This window comes from Bacillus rossius, chromosome 8, assembly GCF_032445375.1.
Source record: "Bacillus rossius redtenbacheri isolate Brsri chromosome 8, Brsri_v3, whole genome shotgun sequence".
NCBI classification, from domain to species: Eukaryota; Metazoa; Arthropoda; class Insecta; order Phasmatodea; family Bacillidae; genus Bacillus; species Bacillus rossius.
In genome coordinates this window covers 17,455,063-17,469,975 of record NC_086336.1, presented here as the reverse complement: position 1 = coordinate 17,469,975, position 14,913 = coordinate 17,455,063, and positions in this window count along the sequence as shown.

The following is a 14,913-nucleotide window of genomic DNA, read 5'->3' as shown; positions in this document are numbered from 1 at the left end:
ATGCTGTGATAATGGGTTAAGCCTTGACGGATGAACTAATTTCTCTAAGTGCCGACAGCCATTGACAGGCGACAGGCGACCTGAAGCTATAGTTTCTCCGGAGTAAAGCCCATGTCACAGCTCGCGGATACTTAACGTAAATAAAACATTTAATGCCCACACATGCGTTACACCACACATTAAGGCATGTTAGCCCGCGCAACATGCATTTACTAAAAATAGTCTAGTCTGTAGGATGTTTAATTTTCTCTCTTTTAGTTATAGGTGCTGCTGTCTGGAGCGGATGTGAGTGGTTAGTGTTACCCTCACCGCCAGGGGCCCCTGCGTCCCTGGCCAGCGAATTCCAGTCCTGGACAAAATCAAAAATCAAGGCGGACATCGCGTCCAAGTGCCCAACCCCCGCATGGTAGACTCTTTCTACTCTGGCCAACTCTTCATCCAGACCATCCTCTGTCTCCTGTACTCTCCTACACTAATGCATGCAAACTTGCATCCCGCATGAAAGTGCCCAGGGTTTTCCCTGTGTCTATGCAGGTTTTACCTGGGCCCAACTTAACTAGTAGCTTAGACTAGAGATAAGAGTGAGGGGAGTTAGTCATGGCAACAATCGCTGCCATGGCTGGCCAATCCCCTCCTAGCACACGATGCATGTGACCCTCTCCCTGCATGGCTATTTCCAGCATGACTAAGGCGTGATAGGCTTCGGCCTGAGACGCACTTAGGTCCCTCCCTAACCCGGACCCCTCCCAAACACACTTAGTTTTTAGTTAGGTTAGGAAAAAAAAAAAAAATCGCCTGGACAGCGATGGAGATTCCGAGCTGCGCTGCCGAGGAGAGAGGACGTCTGACGGAGCTGCTCTGCCAGACCTTCCAGACCTTCAAGGAGCTGCACTGGAGTAACGTGCGAAGAGACTCGCCAAGTTGTGCTAGCACTTAGTAGTGCTACACAGCCACCAAACTCAGTCCCTGTGCGCCCAGTGCGCACAGGCGAAAGGTTTAAGTTGCTGTTAACTTGACTCAGACTAAACAGCGCCCAACACACTGGTTACACCCGGGGACTAGTCCCCCTTGGCCTAGCCGCTTGCGGTCAGTGGGTGAATCGGTGTAGATAGGCTGTGATGGACTAAGACAAAAGAGCACCATGATGGACTCTATGACGATGGTTCCCATGCCCTCCGGCGACACCACGAGCGACGGCCCATGGCAAACGGTCCAGGGCAAGCGGCCGAAACGCAATCACGACGACATGGTAGGCGTGGCCGGGGGCCCCTCACCCCCCGCGCCCTCCGCAGCGCCCTCAGCGCCCGGCGCGCCCGCAGCGCCCGCACAGCCGCAGCAGGAAGCGACCAGCAAGAAACAAGCAATCAAGCCGCTCTTTGTCTTCCTGGACAAAGGGCACAACTACCCGACCATATTCGGCGCCCTGAAGAACTCCCTTCAGGAGAAATGGTCGGTGTACAACCGAGGCCGCGACCAACTCCAGGTCCAAACGGCATCAGTCACCGAGTACCACACCGCGATCAGGGCCTTAAAGGTGATCGGCGCCCAGTACTCCGTCCTTCTCCAGAAGGACGAAATTCCAAAGAAATTCGTGTTCCGCGGCGTACATCGGGAAACCCCGGCCGAATTCCTGACAGAAGTCTTCACCGACATGCAGCTCCCAGTCCAGTCCTTCTGGTTCCTGGAGAATCGCCAAACGCGCCAGAAGTGCGACAAACTGGTTGTCGAGGTCCCTCAGACCTGCGACACGGACACAATTCTCGCGATCAGAGAATTCGCGGGCATGATAATCCGCGTTGAGGACTACCGCCACCCTGCGGGTCCTTCACAGTGCAGCACCTGCCAGCGGTTCTCGCATGTTGGCAGAGGCTGCAGCGCCAAGCCAGTGTGCCGCTGGTGCAGCGGGCCCCACCGCGCTCCCGACTGCTCCCACGGAGGACACCGCAATCACGTGAGGTGCGCGAACTGCGGCGGGCCACACGCTGCCAACTACCGCGGCTGCTCGGTTTATAAGGCCGAGACTCGCCGACACCTATCCCCTCAGCAGAGGAAGGAACGCGAGCGCCAGTCCAAACTGGCCATGCGAGAGAATCGGCGAGCTGCGGCTGCCTCACAGGCGCAGCCCCAACACCCAGGCCCCTCTGGTCAGCATCCAGGCCCGTCAGGCCAACAGGGACCACCGAGGCCCAACCCATGGGGCCCGCCCAGGTACCCAGAGCCGCACTACTTCGGCCAATACATAGCTCCGGCAATGCAAAACCGGTATGCTCCGATTGCGCAGGAGCCTACCTACAACGAGATCGACTACCCGGCCATCGCAAATGATTACCGACCGCGCCGCCAAAATCGGGGACAACCAATGCCCCACTTCAAGAAGCACCACAGCGGCCACAAAAATGGCGGTGGTGCTGCCCCTGCGACGCGCGCAGAGAGAGACAGGCAGCCGGCCACACCCGCGGCACCTGCCCCCTCACCTAAACCTACCCCGCGGGCGAAGACGCAAGCTCCCCCCGCCCCACCACTTGCCGAAACAATGGCAATCGACGCGGCCACTAGCTCAGCGATTGAGCCCCAGGCAGCGCCACACAGCACACCTGCACCTGCGCCAGGCATGTCCCAGTTCCTCCAGGTCCTGGAACAGTCAGAGACCTTTAAGGCCGATCCCATTCTGGCCGCGACCATCGTGCCCATGTGCCAACTCATGGCAATATGGTGCAACCCAGGCACAGAGCTAAAAGAAAAGATCAGAGCCACCATGGGCTTCGTCCAATTAATTATTGCTAGCCATAATGGCAGCAAATAATCAGACACACGACACAACACAATCGACCAACAATACCAACTTACACAAAATCCTTTTCTGGAATGCAAATGGAATTAAAAATAAAATGAACGAATTTATTCATCACCTCGACAAATATAAAATAAATATTGCGGCAATAAATGAAACACACTTGCAACAATCCGATCGGTTCACAATTTTAACCTCCTCAGTGGATTTGGGCTGTATACTGTACATCACAAATTTGGAATGATTCAGAGCCGAAAACGTATTACACATTATAAAAATATGATGTAAAGTTTTTTCACTAATGTTGGTGGTCCTGTATACACTTATACTTGTATCATATCTATGACTTCGTTTGTTTACGATTTATAGTTGCCGTCGTCCGCGGTCTCGTGTTCGAGTCCGGGCGCGAGTTCTAGCGGGGTGGCTGGTCTGATTAACGTTTTATGTTCCGGGAGGGCGCCAGGCTAGCTCGGTGTCTAACCAATGAGGGTTTGTGGTTCGTTGCCCCAGCGTGGTCCGCTAGAACCGTCGGCGGTCTTGCCTGGGAATTTACGTTAAAGAAGAATGCGTGGGATTGCCGTAGTAGCGACGTGCCTTTATTCAAGGGGTTGACGTCACACCATACAATTACTGAGTACAGACATGCCCCTGAGGGCTACTTGTCCGTTGCGGGGTGCAGGCCGGTACATGTTCAATGTTTCGTGGCACTGGTTTCTCGGGTAACAGTATGCAGGCCAAGTACACTTGATGCAAGAGAGGCGCGCACAGATGACGTGGCGCAAAGTTACATTAACAAAGTACACTTAATGAAAATTAGGCGCGTACAAATGACGTGGCGCAAAGTTACGTTAACAAAGTACACTTAATGAAAATTAGGCGCGCACAAATGACGTGGCGCAAAGTTACATTAACAAAGTACACTTAATGAAAATTAGGCGCGTACGAATGACGTGGCGCAAAGTTACGTTAACAAAGTACACTTAATGAAAATTAGGTGCGCACAATTGACGTGGCACACAGAGTTTGTGGGTGACTGGAGTCGGCCAGTCCCGTAAGCGATTGTTTCTACGCTGGTGCCGTGCCCACTGGGGTGGTACACGCACCGCCACTAAACTTGGCGAAGTTTTCCTTGCGGATTTGTGGTCAGCGCGAAGGCGCGTGGCCTTAAGAAAAGTTCTGTGGTTTGCGGGAGACGGCCCGTGCCGTATGCTGAAGTGCGACCTTGCGCACCAGGTGTGGTGCGGGACGTCTTTACGTTTACGCGGTCGGATTAGGTCCTGAACCGTAAAAAACGGACCGGGCACGCACGGAGAGGTGAATAGAAAAAGGTTTGGTTTATGCTAAATGACTATATTTACCGGACGTTACTTGCGATGAAGACAATGGGTGTGTTCTCTCCGTGGGACGTAGGTCCGTCCCGGTCCGCGAGTCGAGTTGAACTGCGGAACTGGCATGGCGTCCGGTGGCGCGTCGGCCGCTGCCGCGCCAAGCTTGACCTCATTACGTTAAAAACTAAATGACTGCGTCTGGAAGAGACTTTAAGGTCGCAAAATTCGTAATTAATTGTTTGAGGGGGAATGGGTGTGGTTCGTCTCTAGTCCACTCGGATTTAGTGTGCTTTATAATAATAATGTCTGGTTTGGCCGTTCGGCTCGGTGGCTCGCTCGACTCGGGTGGGCCACGGCCAGGGGTGCGTTCCGTTAGCGGGAGAGTATACTGGCGGTTGCAGGTCGGGCTTAGGGATGGTCGTCGGTCGGACGACGTCATAGTATGTACAGTATAATGTACATTTTCCCTCAATTCAAATCGATAAAAGAATGTTGTTTACATCTGTCATATAAAATATGTTTATATTTACCACTATTTTCTTTGAATAACATGTAATAGCAATTAAATTTTACGTTAATAATAATAAATACACAAAACACAAATATTCAGTAAAAATTATAAAATATGACATAAAAAATCACACAATTTCGTAAAATACCATAAAATGTGTGTGTGTGTATATATATATATATATATTTATGTGGAATCTTTTGCGAGAAACTTTCGTATTAGATACAAGCTTGATGTTGATTGTTGGGTCCCAATAAAGCTCAGCTCGTGGAAGTTGGAGTGAGCCCATTAGGATATGAAGAGCAATCACAGACTCTAGTTCATGAATGGAGCAGTCCTTGAATGTTTTGTTATTTTGTAGGGCATACATTTGAGTAAAATTGCATGCATCTTCTAACAATGAAACTGGAACATATTTGCGAAATATGTGGAGTGGGGAGGGAATATCATCCACAGGAGAGGGCGAATTCCATTCCGGGGTTGGTCTGCATGTGTAAATTTTTTTTGTCCAACGAATTTCACTTTTAGGTGTAGTCACTGTGTTCAAAGATTCTCTTACACTTTCCTCCACGACAGATAAATCTTCCACAGCTGTACATTCTTCAATAGCTGTAACGTCTTCAACACCTACTAATTCTTCGCTGTTATTTTGATGGATTTCTTCTTCAAAATTTACCTGATCATTTTCAGAGTTCACTTCAGAGCCCACCCGAAATCCCGCATTATATAATTCTTTGTCACACACAAGTTCTTCATTGTCGCTCAAGTTTTCTAGATCAGAAATATTTCCAGATTCAATCAAGTCCAATATATCACTTGTAAATACAATTTTACTGTAAGTGTGCTCCATAGCACTCATTATTTACAACAATGTAATCGAAACAAGCTATACAAATCACTACAAAACATACTCTACTGACATGACCATGTACACTATACTGTACATTATTTTTCTTGACCTGTTATTGTTGAAAATAATCAACTTTTCAGACACAATTCATTTTATATTCTCACATCAATACTTCTTTTGTGTGCAAATATAAGATTTTTTGAAACAGAGACTATAGCAACTACGTCACATTCGTTTCTTTGAGCATCTACAACAACGCAACACCAAACCGCCAATTTTGAAACAACAAATCAAAATTCATAGATATCATCACAAACTATAGACACCTACATTACATATATTATAAGTGCAGTAAAGTGTACACTGACTTTCAAACAATTTTCTGAGGGGTTTTGTATTTCTTTGACCTAATCACAAATCTGTGTACAGTATAATGTACATTCGCTTTAAATTGTTTTCAAGCAGTCTTATTAATTTGCCACTGAGGAGGTTAAATTACGTCACATACAGATGCGATAGGCAAAATAATAGAGGAGGAGGCGTGGCCTTAGCGGTGCATAAGAGTATAAAACACTCAGAATGCCAGCTTCCTCCCTTTCCAAATTTAGAAGCAGTAGGAATAAATCTGGTAATAAACAGGCAGCAAATTAAATTAATTTCTATTTACGCGCGACCAGGCAGATCACTAGAAGTAGAAGACCTAGATTTATTATTTGATGTAGGCCCCTCGTTTTTAGCTATCGGCGATATAAATGCGAAACATATAGAGTGGAACTGTAGATACCAAACAGCGAATGGTAGACTACTCTACATGCACCAATTAAATAGAAACTATCATGTCTATGCTCCTTCAGAGCCCACGCATGATTCTGGTAGACAAAACCCACGACCAGACATTTTAGATATTGCACTTAATAAAAGAGTAAATTCCGGATTTGAACTTGAAGTTGTACATGAAATGTCTTCCGATCACTTTCCTGTACACATTGTATTTGATGATGCAAAAACAGAGTCAAACACGCCTCGTAAAATCAAAGATTATAAAAAAGCCGACTGGGAGGGCTTTCAAAATTATCTCCGAAATAATCTACCGGATGCGGCCGAAATAAACATAACAGACAGTGAAAATCTTGAGGCAGCTATCACTGAATTAACAACAAAAATTCAAACCGGAGTAACCAGGTGCATTCCAGAAAAGGAGATTAGGTTAATGCATGACGAGCTGCCAGCATACATAGGCCAATTAATCACACAGAAAAGTCGACTGCGCCGCGAATACACACGACGTAGAACGGCCCAAACCAAGCGCCGAATAAATGAATTACGAATAGTAATATCAGACGAAATTGCCCTTTGGCGAGCGAGCACATGGGACGCAAAAATATCTAGGCTCAAAATCCAGGACAATAGCGCCTGGACTATGACCAGACGTCTCCTAAATAAAACAGATAAAATACCACCACTACAAACAGATACTGGTATTGCCTTCCAACCCCGTGATAAGGCTGAGGTCTTTGCGAACACACTTGAAACTGCGTTTCAGCCACACAATCAACCGTGCGACAGGCAATTTACAGCCCACTATAAAGTCAACGTTTGTACTTTATAGAAATATTTATATTGATCAATTTTGGTGGTTGCAGAAGTCGAAACAAAAAATTGTTTGATTTATGATATGCAAATCTTTACAAATTTTAAATAAGCTAAAACGTTATTTTGTCTCTGGAAGTATGCTTATCTTTGGTTTTTTAAAAAAGGTAATAAATTTGTTGTTTATTACTATATTTGTAAAGAATAGGAGATTCATTTTGATTATATTTTGCTTGCGTTAAAGCATTGATTTTTTTTTGTTTAAAGAAAAATTGTAGAATCGCGTGTTACAAACAAGGACAAGTAAAAATATTCTTTTAGAATATTCGGTTTGTTCCATTTTTCGGTCATTAATAATATGCGTCCGTAATTTTAGCAGCAAACTGGAAACTTCGTATGATTTGAATTAATACTTAAAAGAGATATCGAAGAGCTGTTATAGTAACGGTAAGATTTATTTATCGATATATACCAAGAATTAAGTAAATTTATTGAAAATATTGTGTTTTGATAAGAATTGTTAATTATCGTCGAAGATTTCAACACTAAAATTCACGGAAGAACATGCAACGAAACTTTTATACTAGAACGAAGATCTGCCTAATTATGTTACCTTAATCGACGCAAAGAAGAACGGTTAAAATATCTTGAGGATTTGAGAGAGAGACAATTCAATTATTCAATCGACGACGACTGAACCACGTTAAAATAGGAAAGGTGCTGCAGTTTTGACGACACGAGCTAATAAGAAGACGTCTCGGGAGCCTAGCAGGAGGACAACCCAGCAGCCCGGTCCGCGAGAAGGACCGACTCGACGGCGCAAACTAAGAAGGAGGCGGCCCACGAGCCGAGCAGTAGAACAGCCCAGCAGTCCAGTACGAGAGGAGGACTGAGTCAACGACCTACCAGCTATCCAGAGCAGGAGAGCCAGCTACACGCGGATCGTCGCAGAGTACTGGTCATCGAGGAAGTCAATACGTCTGTAGAGGCTATAACTGTCACTGAGGTCGGTTTTTTTTTCAGTCCCCGTCCAGTCGTCGATTTGGAACGTTTCCCGTTTGTTGAATTTCACGAACATTATTTTTTTTTATAAAACCATTGATTTTCGCCTGAAAGACTTACCAGCGTCATAATTTAAATCCAAGTCTGAATCTCTTGTTCTATAATTATTAGAATAACTAAACTAATTAATTTAAATTAACTCTCGGGATCCCAAGACTATTGAATAGTAAATATCTGTTTAGAATTCTTTCAGGGCATTAAATTTGATATAAACGTTAGTCTCTGATGTAGTAATGTTTCACCAACACTCAGTGGTCCACGCTCACCGAGTGCTTTCAATCCTGGCTTAATATATAATTTTTACTTAATTTGAACTTACCACAACTTAACTTTCAACAGAAACATATAGAATTATTTAATCGTTTACATGATATAAAACAAATTGTTGATATATTTACACTACACTAACTTTGAATGAGTTTTTTTGTTTTGTTTTGAATTGGATAAACTTGTTACATACATACACAAAGAATTCCAAGCATTCTAGAATAAGTTAATAGTCTAGTAGGATAAAAAATGTGATCAATGTATGTATAATAATAATTGTACCCTGCAACGGCTCTGCCGCACTCACATTAGGTCTAAAATACACCTACTTTAGTTACAGACGCAATTTTACTTTTATTTACGACACATAAACTAGTTACATTGATTTACCTTGATAATTTTAGCTGTTTGAACCAAGAACATCTAATTCATTTTTTTTTTAAACTGACGGAACTCGACGGTTGTGAAAATTTGTTAAAGAAACATAATTATTTTTTTTTAGCTTCACACACCCGTTGGTACGTCAGTTCTGGCGCCCAACGTTTAGGCTCGAATATAGGTGAAACACACTGACTACTACACTGAGACGTGGAGAATACGAACGTTAGGACACATTTAGTCTGGAAATCGAAAAATATGCCATTTGGAGAAAATAGAGAACCATACTTCCTCAGAGGAAATGCGCTAGAAGAGAACAGTAGCACACATTCAGAAACGAATGCTGAAGAAAGGCATGAAACGGGAGAAATAGGAACAGAGACGATGTCGGAACTCCATGACAATACGAACGTCCCGAATAACCAACAGTTACAACGAGGTGAGGAAACGAATCGAACAGAAAATGAACACCAAACCGTGACACTGGAACAAATGTTTCGAGTGCTACAAGAGGAAAAACAGGAACGTGAACGCGAAAGACAGGAACGGGAACGCGAAAAACAGGAGATGCCAATAGACTAGACAATATTGTACGAATCTTGAATACGACGTTAAATAATTTGACTGCAGAAACGGAACAAATTAGGACGGAGGTTACACAAACACAACGGACCATGGAACAAAACTTTTTTGTTGTACACGAGCGGATTGAAACCCTAGAGAATACGGTACCGCTATTAAAAGAAAATGTCAGTCAAGTACAGAAGGATTTAGAAAGTAAAGTAAACCGAGTAGAAATACGAGTAGAAGAAATCGAGAGGAAATTTACACAAAACACTGCGTTGAATATTACTAAATCAACTGTCACCAATGAAAATAATAACAACAGAAGCGAAAACATTAGTGTAGCTAGTTCAACTGGGATAAGTGTAGAACCAGTCACTATAGTTAGAAATAATGTTCCGTTAGTTACTGATTCCATGTTGACCCTGCATCATCCTGCTCGAAAATGGCTAGATAACGTACCTAGTTTTGCCGGAAAAAGCACAGAAAATCCCAGAAAATTTATTAACCAGTTCGAAGAGTATTGTAATACGTTTAACCTATCCGAGACAGACAAGATGAAAAGCATTGGCCATTGTCTAAAAGACACTGCATTCTATTGGTGGGAATTACTGAAAGATTCTATCACTGAATATAGTACATTCCGTAAGGCATTTATACAACAATTCTGGAGCACCAGAATACAAAGCAATTTACGTATTCAGTTGCATTCTGATAAGTTTGAACCTAAAAGAAGCCAGAATCTAGAAGCACACATTAACAACATGTATGAGAGAACTCGCTATTTGGACTGCAACATGGAAGACGAGGAATTTATAGCAATGATACTATCACAGCTACCCGTTAGATATCAGTTACAGTTAAGCGGACGAAATTACAACGGAATAGTAGATTTTAAGGAACAGTTACTGAACTACGACAGGCTAGAAAAACTAGACCGAACTAGCGTGAATAAGGAGACGTTCGAGCGGAAGAACAATAATCCACCCACACCATTGTACCAAAATTGGCGAAATAAACCTACAGCCACGAATAACGAACAGAGATCACCTCGCATAAATGCTTTTAACGTAGAACAACCTAGACAGCAATGGTATCATAAAGGATACAGGGGACGATACAGAAACTTTAATTATTGGAATCAACCGAACCATACTAATGGGAACCAAAGACAACAGGGTAACTACAACCGGGAACAATACCCTAACCAACGACGGGAAGGGGCTGTTTGGAGTTCAGGTCCAAAAACTAATACGTATCCGATAGAAGAAGGATTCGCATGTGACCGAAATGCATCACACGGACAATATCGAGTAGAAGGACAGATTTTTCAGCCGACAGAGAAAGCAATAACGACTGCAAACCACACCGAGCAAGGAACATCGCGAGTTGAAAATAATCTACAATTTATTTCTCCAAGTAACTGTGATAATGACACGAAATGGCAGTGTAACCGAAATAATGATGGTGTTAATTTTAGTCAAAGAGTGGACTCAAATCATACTACTTCAGAGAGGTCTGGTCGAATTACACCAACATGGCAACTTGACCAGATACCTGGACTTGTTAACCGCAAGGAAAACTAAGCAGGGAGGGCGTATCACAGCTCCTATCACCACTCCCTAATACGAATTTGGAAGGGGCTAAACATCACCGTGAACCTTGTCTAGAAAACCAATCGAACACAGTCATCACGAAAAGAATAAATACCGTAATATTCAGAGAAAACGAACGCGACTTTCTGCTAAGCGAACCGTGCATCGAAGCCGGGAATGCAAAAGAAGCCTTGTGTCCTGAAATAACACTTAGCATAAATGGGGTCAAATCACCGGTTCTACTAGACAGCGGAGCAGAAGTTTCATGTATTAGCGAAGATTGTATAGAAATGATAGAAAGTACAGGAATCAAATTACCACGTATGCCTGTCCCGACCATTAAAATTTTAGGAGTAACGTCAAGGGCTAGTCCCATTATTAATAAACAGACTTTGCTAGAAATTGAAGGATTAGGTAGCGTACAGCGCGTACCTGTTTTGATAGTGAAAGGTCTGGCAAAACCAATTATACTTGGAATCGATTTTTTGACCACATACAAAATTATCATGGATTTCGGAGGATGGATGATTACGGCTATGGATAGCTTAGAGAACCCGACCACCACGGAAAAATGGGAAGTGACGGACAACTGCGTATCACTCCTTCGTGATGTAAATTCATATGCTATGATATGCTCTACCATGGCAAGTAATTTAAATGCGACCGATGACGATTTGCGTAATGCCATGAGTGAAATTACTCTGATTAGCGACAAGGAGAAAACGGAACTATTTCAAGTTTTAAAGCATTTCCAAGACGTATTTTCCGACAAACCTGGACTAAACAAATTATACCAAGCTAGCATAGAGGTGAAACCAGGCGAGCCATTTCATAGAAAATCCTACCCGATTCCAGCCAAATTTTTGAGTGAAGCTGAAGAATACTTACAATTGATGTTAGACTGGAAGGTAGTTGAACGAGCTCCTAGCCCATACACCAATGCTATCCTGTGCGTCAGAAAGAAGGACGGTTCCGTACGCCTATGTCTGGATGCGCGGGAAATTAACAAGATTACCATACGAGACCGAGAAAGCCCACGGCCGACAAATGACATTCTACGCTTATATCAAGGAGTAAAATTTCTAACAACTTTAGATTTGTCAGCCGGGTATTGGCAAATTCCATTGAAGAAGGAATCACGGAAATACACGTCCTTTTTATTTAAAAATTTCCAGTACATATTTCGAGTCATGCCTTTTGGGTTATGCAATGCCGTGGCTGAATTCACGAGATGTCTAGACCAAACATTAGGACCGGAATGCAAAAACTTCGCTCGTGCTTATGTTGATGACATACTTATAACTTCGACATCCCTGGAAGAACACTTTATCCATATCGGCATTGTTTTGACCAAGCTACGTGACGCTGGCATGACTGCAAAATTGAAGAAATCTGTGTTTTGTCGCCAAGAATTACCTTTCTTAGGTCATATTTTGACACCAACCGGCATTAAAACATCACCCGAAAAATTACAAAGTATTACTAACTTTCCAACACCAAAGAACGTCAAACAATTGAGAACTTTTCTTGGCGTGATCGGATTTTATCGTAATTATAGTGATAAGATAGCTAAAATAGCTGTACCACTTTTCGGTTTATTAAAGAAGGGACAAACATGGAAGTGGTGCGATGAAGAAAAGAAAGCATTCGAGGACTTGAAGAAAATTTTCATTGAAGAACAAGTATTGCATCACCCTATTCTAGGTAGAGTTTTTTTGTTGTATACAGATGCTTCCGCTTATGCGCTAGGTGCAAAATTAGCGCAAATCGATGACGAAGATATAGAACGAACAGTCGCAATGGCAAGCCGAACACTAAATAGTGCCGAAAAAAATTATACAGTCACAGAACGAGAAACTTTAGCAATTGTATGGGCCTTACAAAAATTTAGGGACTTATTGTTGGGTGAACATGTAAAACTGCTTACTGATCATCAATCATTATTATTTCTTAAAACTGGCAAAATTTTCGGTAGTAGGCTAACTCGATGGTGTCTACTTATACAAGAATATGACATTGAGATTTGCCATATTAAAGGCAAAGAAAATGTGGCAGCGGATTACCTTAGCCGGGTACCGGATGTCGTGGAAAACGAAAAACCGAATCATCGTAACCCGAAAGAATTCTTAGTTGCTCATCTAGTGGCGCAACAAATGGCCAACAACGATGTTATCAGGAATGCTTTCCTAAATTTAGCTCAACTTCAAAATGGGGATGAATTTTGCCAAAATATTAAGGGAAAACTTCAAAACATAGTACCAGAACACAAACTCAATACTAAATATTGCATTTCTAACGAAGGTATTTTATTTTACCAAAAGAAACTATGTTCCCGATTCGAGGATTTATGGAAACCGGTCGTACCTAAAGAATTAGTAAAGAATATTGCATGGGAAATACATCATAACTGTGCCCACATTGGTTCCAAGAAATTGACTGCTACCTTAAGTAGAAAATTATACTGTCCGAACTTACCCAATACTGTAGTGAAAATTACGAGATCGTGCGACCTATGCCAAAAAGCAAAACATTCACAACGCAACTTAGTTGGAGAAACACAACCGATAATTCCTAGAGGACCTTTGCAATTGTTGTCGGTAGATTTACTGGGACCATTACCTCGCTCAACTGCAGGAGTAAAATATGTATTTGTAGTCTTAGATGTTTTCTCTAAGTACGCCAAGCTCTACCCAATAGTACATGCTTCCGGCAAGGTCGTCCTTCAGAAAATGAAGAGATTCGAGGCTGAAGTGGGTCACCCCGAAGCGGTTATTTCAGATCACGGTACACAATTTACCAGTTCGATATGGCAAGAAGGATTAAAGGAGATGCATATTACACCCACCATGTCTTCGGTTAGACATCCCCAAAGTAACCCGGTAGAAAGACTAATGCGCACGCTAGGCAACATGCTACGCACGTTTTGTTATGATGCACAACAAAGTTGGATGACTAAATTACCATTTATTGAATGTGTTATTAATCATACCATCCATAGTTCTACCAACACCACGCCATACGAAGTGCTTACCGGAATACCGTCCAATATCTTTCCAGAAACAATGGTACCAAAATTACAACATTATGTCGTTGAGGAAGAGCAAGATGAACTGAACGAAATACGACGGGAAACCGAGGAGTTAGTTAGGGCGAAACTAACCTCCGCTGCTGACATGAGAAAGAAGCATCAGAAATTATCCGGAAAAACTACTTTCGATTGCGGAGACCTGGTACTAAAAAGAACTAATCCAACCAGCCAGTTCTGGCAATACGTTACCCGGAAGTTATTTCTACTATTCGACGGACCATACCTCATAACTAAAGTCATTCGTAATAATTGTTATGAACTCTCAGACCCTAACACCAGGCAGATTATAGGACATTACAACATACCCAACTGAAAGAATATCACAAACCTGTTGTGACCGATAATATTGAATGATTTATACATATGTTTAAAATATCCTTACGTTGACCTAGCATTCTTTGTATGTTTTTTTTTATTTATTGCAACATGTATGTAATATATTCTTGTTAGGATATTATGAGTTTAGTCATTAGTCTTAGTAAATGTAGGAATATGACAACCTCGTTTGGTGGACGATAAATAATAATGATGTAGATTCTGTTATCTATGTGTATTAGAAATGTCATTCTGTTTGTTCTATGTATGTTTAAACTGCACATAATAGACATTTCTAAGAAGGGGCAATCTATAAAGTCAACGTTTGTACTTTATAGAAATATTTATATTGATCAATTTTGGTGGTTGCAGAAGTCGAAACAAAAAATTGTTTGATTTATGATATGCAAATCTTTACAAATTTTAAATAAGCTAAAACGTTATTTTGTCTCTGGAAGTAGGCTTATCTTTGGTTTTTTAAAAAAGGTAATAAATTTGTTGTTTATTACTATATTTGTAAAGAATAGGAGATTCATTTTGATTATATTTTGCTTGCGTTAAAGCATTGATTTTT